General features: G+C 37.6%; 1 long non-coding RNA gene across 1 annotated transcript in view; it reads left to right on the top strand.

Moving 5' to 3' along the window:
- The first annotated feature begins 350 nt into the window (after positions 1-350).
- Positions 351-6,000, top strand: part of LOC135304503 (uncharacterized) — a 77,586-nt gene continuing 71,936 nt past the window's right edge. Inside the window, exon 1 of the long non-coding RNA XR_010365885.1 lies at positions 351-624. This is a non-coding gene — a long non-coding RNA (uncharacterized LOC135304503). The remainder of the gene's footprint in view (positions 625-6,000) is intronic.

Genomic DNA, 6,000 nt, shown 5'->3' with positions numbered 1-6,000 from the left:
CCTCCCAATTCCCTCCAACAACCTGAATGCTGTCTGACCTGCAGCAACTGCTGCGTGTCTCGGATTCTTTTAAAGCATTACCCTTGACAACACCTGTGTCACATTTGCAGCATACATGGAGGTTCTTGAGGAATCATTCAGTGCAGATGGCTGGGGAGCCACCAGGAGGGGCTCAGAAAGGAGGCTGTGAACTGCCACCCTTTGTAGAACAAGGGGCACCTGTGGCTCAGCCAGGTGAGGGACACCCAGAGACACACCAGGTGCTGAGCATCACAGATTTGCTGGAGTTAGGACAGTGAGGGGATAAAAACCCAGAAGTTCCAAGTTTCTCCTCAGAGCCACCAGCTCAAGCTTAACTTATTGCACCAGAATTAAATTAATTGAAAAACCTGGATATCTGAGACCCTGTTACAGGAAACCTGATCTGGCTGTGAGCGTGGGGTGTGCAGGGAGCCAAGTGGGGACTTGTCAGGTCACTGGAGGTGCCTCTGTGGCTGGGCTTTGGTCCCAGCAGTGACAGGCTGGGGTGGTGTGAGCGTGGCTGCCAGAGTGGCTCCTGGGTGGTTGCACAGGGTGCCCTGAGCAGTGATGTTGTACTGTGTCCAAGAATCCATGAAATGTGAGGTAAGGAGTGCTTCATATGGTGTACTTTGCCATAACTGAGACAAATTATGACCTTTTGTGTAAACGTAGAGAATATTCTTACTCATTATCTGTGTCTGAACACAAAATTAAAGCCATTGCCTTTTTTATACAAGTCAATCATATTTGAGACTTGCCAAATGGTTCCAGATGTTGAGGGGTTTTTGTTTATTTCCTTCTCCCCCTCCTTCCCTCTCTCATTAATGAAGAATAACTTCTGTTGATTAACACATTGTACATTACAGTTGAAAGTAACAGCCTTGAATTTTATATATTTTTATATGTATATATACACGCACACATCTTTTTTATGAAGAAAAAATACTTTGAAAGCAAAGGTCAACAATGTAGAAGTATATCCCTGAAATATAGCATCTGCAGCAATTTGAGAGATAAGTGACCTTCAATTTAACTTCTATTGACATCAAATTCTTCTTCTAGAGAACAAGGACAGTACATGGCCTTGTAAATATTAGTCTCAAATTCACCTTTGCTGCAAGTTTTCATATACTAACACTCAGAGTAAATAAGTGCTATTGCTTTGAGGTTTACAAGACTTTAGAAAGGTGTATTTGATAAAGTGTGCAGTGAGAAAATAAAAAAAAACTTACTGGATTTCTTTTTACTTTCTTGTTTTCTTGGTGACAAATTATGAAAGAAGGATTTCATATAATTGTATCTCAATAATTGTATTTGATCTCGATATATTTACTTTATTCCAGAAAAAAATTACTGGTGCCTCTCTTTGTTCTAGGTACACATTTAAAATAGTTCCATGTGAATTGTTGCCTGTTTATATGTTTAAATATAATTACGTTTTCTCTTTGCTTCCTCAGTGGAAGTAATAAAATTCTAGCTTTGCTTTTTAATATAAGGATACAAAATTGTTGCTTTCAAGTATGGGAGAGATTATGAAGTGGGAAGCTATGTTATTACGGAACACTGGCTTTGATAATTTGATGAGATGGAGTTCTGACAGACTCTTGAACTTTTTAATCCATGTGTTTCTGAAGTTGCAGTGATAGTCAGAGATGGGGGGATGCAGTCCTTCACCTGCTAGAAAAACACATTTAGCTGGGGAAAAACTCCAATCTGAAACACTGTTTTTGCCTTTACTAGACTTACTACTTTTTATAGGACTAAAGCACAAATACCAGATGGAGCCCATCTTGATTTTAAAGTGCCCAAGAAAGAATTTACAGCTTTTACTAGAAGATAGTTTCAAATTTGAAGGCACAACCCATTAGAACTTTTTCTGTTAATCCAACTTAAATTTATGGAGATTCAACTTCTGAATCTCACTTCTGGATTTACAGTTTTCCAAATTCAGTCTACATTGCATGGATTGCCTTCCCTTTTTTCTACTTGTATACCATTCCATCTGGCCAAATTAAAATGGTCACAGCCTAACCACTGATCCAAACTGATTTTTGCAACTCATTTGTTATTATTCTTTATCATTCTGCTACCTTCAAAGACATTAAATACCACAAAAGAGATGTGGGTCACTCCCAGAACCCTAATATACCCATCCTCAATCACTGCTGATTACTTTTAGGTAACTTATTCTGCTCTTTCAGTTCATTAAGTGAATTTGAAATTCAATAGACACCATACACCAACACCAAAACAAAACAAACAACAAAAAAAGAGTAAATATTCATTCTATGGGAACAACAAGCACCTGGGATAAAATCTGCTATTTTATTTTTTCTCAGAGGCATAGGATTTAGCACTTTTTTTGCTGAGCATCCATTGTTTGAGATTCAAGAGGCTAAGACAACCTTGAAAAAACATCCAGGTTTGTATTTTGGAAAGCTGTAAAACAGACGCCTACACTTGAGCCACATGGATAGCTCCTTACAGGATTTTTACTCCTCTGTGCAGAGTACTTTCAGTCCTTTATGCAGCTCTGCAATGGGCCACTCTGCTCCCTTGTGGTTTTCAGAGAACAGACTGGAACTAGAGAAGTTCTTGTCCCAGCTCAGGTGTTTCCATCCTTTGGAGACTCTGCCAAACTACTTCAGCTTAGGTTAAGGAGTCAAGCACATCCATCAGAGGGAGGAAATGGCCTCAGATTGCAGGGGATGTTTAGACTGCATATTAGGGAAAACATCTTTATTGCAACTCTCAAACCTTGCATATGCTGCCCAGGGAAGCAGTTGAGTCACCATCTCTGGAAATACTGAAATAACAAGTGGATGTGGCATCTGGGGATGTGGTTTAGTAGCAGCACCAGGTTAATGGTTGAAATCAATGTTCTTGAAGGGACCTTTCAAACAGAAATTATTCTATTTTTCTGTTTATTCTGCTTTCTAAGTGCCTGGTCTGGAAAAGTATCTGATTTGAATATGCTGAAGGAGACGTTCCTTTCTGGGGTATCAGCGAGATTTCTGTGATTCTTAATTAACTTCAGCATTTAAGTGGTAGGTTTTAATTTAACTAAAGTGTTTTAATACTTCCAAAACTTATATTTATTACTAACCTTGCTTTTTAATGTAATTCATGTAAACTTAGTAAAATCTTCACAAGGGACTGAAGCTATTTCAGGGTTCACAGACAGGACAACATTTAGCAGAATTTTCTTGCCTCAGCATTTGCTATAGGAATACCAATGAGAAAAGGACAACATTTTGCTTTCTCCTTGAACTCTGACTGCTGTCTAGATGCCGATTATTTTGATACCACGATCTTCTTTTTTAATGCATACATATGTATGGGGAGTGTGTGAAAATAATAATAAAAAAATTACTATGTTATCCTGATCCATGGTCATGCCTCCTGGCATTTCATCATTCAGTAGCTGTGGAATAAATTATATGCAGTGAACTGACTTACTTGCTGAAGAATGTGACTTACTTGCTTAAGAATGAGTAGGAGGGGGGAGAAATTAGCATGTATTGTTACTTTATACAGTGCTAAGCCTGTATTTCAAATAGATGATAGTGTATTAATTTTTTTTTCCTATATTGATATTCATGCTAGAGAGCAGTGCCATTGTTTGTAAATGATGTCATCTAACAAATCATGTGGGTGCTTCATTCAGTAAAAGAGCAGTCTAGGAGCCATGGACACATTATTAGGACGGGTTTAAATGCTTAGCATATAGTTTTTCCCAGGACAATATACAGAGATGAGCATGGTGCTGATGAGATGATTAGTCATGTTTTTCAGACCAGATATTTTTATAGCTAAATCACTGCCTGTTCAAAGGAGTCGATTTTTGTTTTCTTTTTAATACCAGAAGCAGCACCAGTAAAAGTTGGTGTTTAGAATAAATGTTGTCTTTCCAACATGAATTCATTTATCTGTCCTTCTTTATTTCTTTCCTCAGCCACTGTTTTACATTTTAATTTGTCTTGTTCTGTTATTTGCACCTCATTGAGGCAGAGATGCAATGAAAACATGATTTATTGCTGAAGATAAACATGAGCTAAGAAAAGCTTTTAGGCCATCATGAAAGAGAAAACTTAGAGATAAAAAGGTTGAGGTGCCACTGCCATTATTCATGTTTGGGCAGTAGCTCAGCACAGATGGGCCTTTTGCAACATTGTGGGTTTTTTTAAAGCAAAGTAAGAGTTAATGCCTGTTCTGAAGAACTTTTTCTTTAATTGAAATAAGAATGGGTGAGAAAATGGCATAGCCCCTTTTCACTGATAAGGAACTGAGAACAAAGAGAAATCAGTGCTTGATTCAATGTCTACATGTGTATATGTTTGCTTTCAGACTGACTAGCTCCATTTCAATTCACCAGTGTATTCAGAGTGGTTTTTTACCAGCTGAGGATCCAGCCCAAGTTCTCCTTGTATCAGTTTGTCTAGTCCATGAAGAATAGCATCCTCCTTCAGCTGCTTTTTTGCTATGCTAATGAAATACTGTAGATTTTAAACATAGAACTGGGTTTTTATCAGTCTGCCATATGTTTTCCATAGATAACTACATGGTCTAATTGGTTTGATTCAAACTACTGACATCAATATGCAAATCTGGTTGAATGGAATGTGTTTATACTGCAGCTTCCTTCTGAACCATTGATTGAAATATGAGTGCTTAAAATAGATCTGTGGGGAATATTGAAGTAGTTCGCAACTGTACACATTCTGTCTTGCCCGTGCTGAGTCCTGTGAAACAAACAAGGAAAATGTCCTGGTCAACTGCTCTTCCCTAACCTAGCCCAATATGTTTTAGAGCATCTTCATGCTTGCAAGATTTTTAAAATCGAGTTAGAGCAGAAGTGGCATATTTAGAAAGGTATGTCTATATGCTTATGTGAGGCTAACACTACATTGTGCTGGCTCTGCAGAGATATTACTGGAGCATAGACCTTTCTGACACTTTTAAAGTGTTAGTTACCTTTCCTTTTAATATTGCATGGTTATGGGGCTGTAATGGATTGGGGCTGCCATGGTTATGGGCTCTGTCTGGTTTCCTCTCTGTACTCTTTGGCTCTTCCAGTCCTTCCCCAGTCTGCTAAGGCCAGATACCAGGTGGGCCATGCCATCATGGCAATTATTTCCATTGGAAGCACTGCCAGTACAATCTTTCACTGTTCATTTTTCATTACCACAAAACATCACATTTCTGTGCAGGAGTCAAAAAATGTTTGTGCTTGCATCTCTGAATTGCTACAGAAATATGCAGTATGTAATCATAAGTGACTACAAAATTTCCAGTCTTACTGGAAGGTGCCTGAATTTAAACAAAATTGTTTTGTAGGGAACCAAAAATACACACATGCTAAGCAAAATTTGGAATACATTAACTCAATTTTTAGAAGTTTTCCTGGCAGGTTTGTGTGATTTGGAAACAAAACAGCTGCCCACTTATTTCTGACTGGTCTTTATTCAACCAACAGTCATTATAAACAAGTACAAGAATTTCTCGCATAGAATAAAATATTTATCACCTTTAGTATTTATCACCTTTAGTATTTCACATCATATAGCCATGTTTTCTGATAACGATTCAGTATCATTATATTAAATAGATTGTTACTGGCATGAATCCTGTATTGATTTCTTGACTTGGTTCTTTTTATTAAGTGAAGAAGCCCATGCCTCCAGGAGTCCCATTATGGCAATAATGAGTATCTTGCATATCCTGACCAAGTTACAAATTGACAATACACAAAGTAGTGAGTACAAGTTTGGCTATTTCAAGCCCCTAAAAAGCTGCTGGTATTTTTGAGTATCAATTTTAAAGAATATGTTTTTGAAGGAGTATTTCAGCTGCTCTTTCAAGAAAAGGAAAGGGACTTGAATAGTGAAAAAGATTTGCAAAACAAAATTCCTAAAGGTCAAGTCATCAAATTATAGATAAAACCAGTCAAGTAAATGGCCAGCAAATAGGATTGTATTA

The sequence above is a fragment of the Passer domesticus genome, chromosome 7 (genome assembly GCF_036417665.1).
Source record: "Passer domesticus isolate bPasDom1 chromosome 7, bPasDom1.hap1, whole genome shotgun sequence".
NCBI classification, from domain to species: Eukaryota; Metazoa; Chordata; class Aves; order Passeriformes; family Passeridae; genus Passer; species Passer domesticus.
Note: the sequence above shows the minus strand (reverse complement) of the source record. Positions and strands in the feature narration are given on the sequence as shown.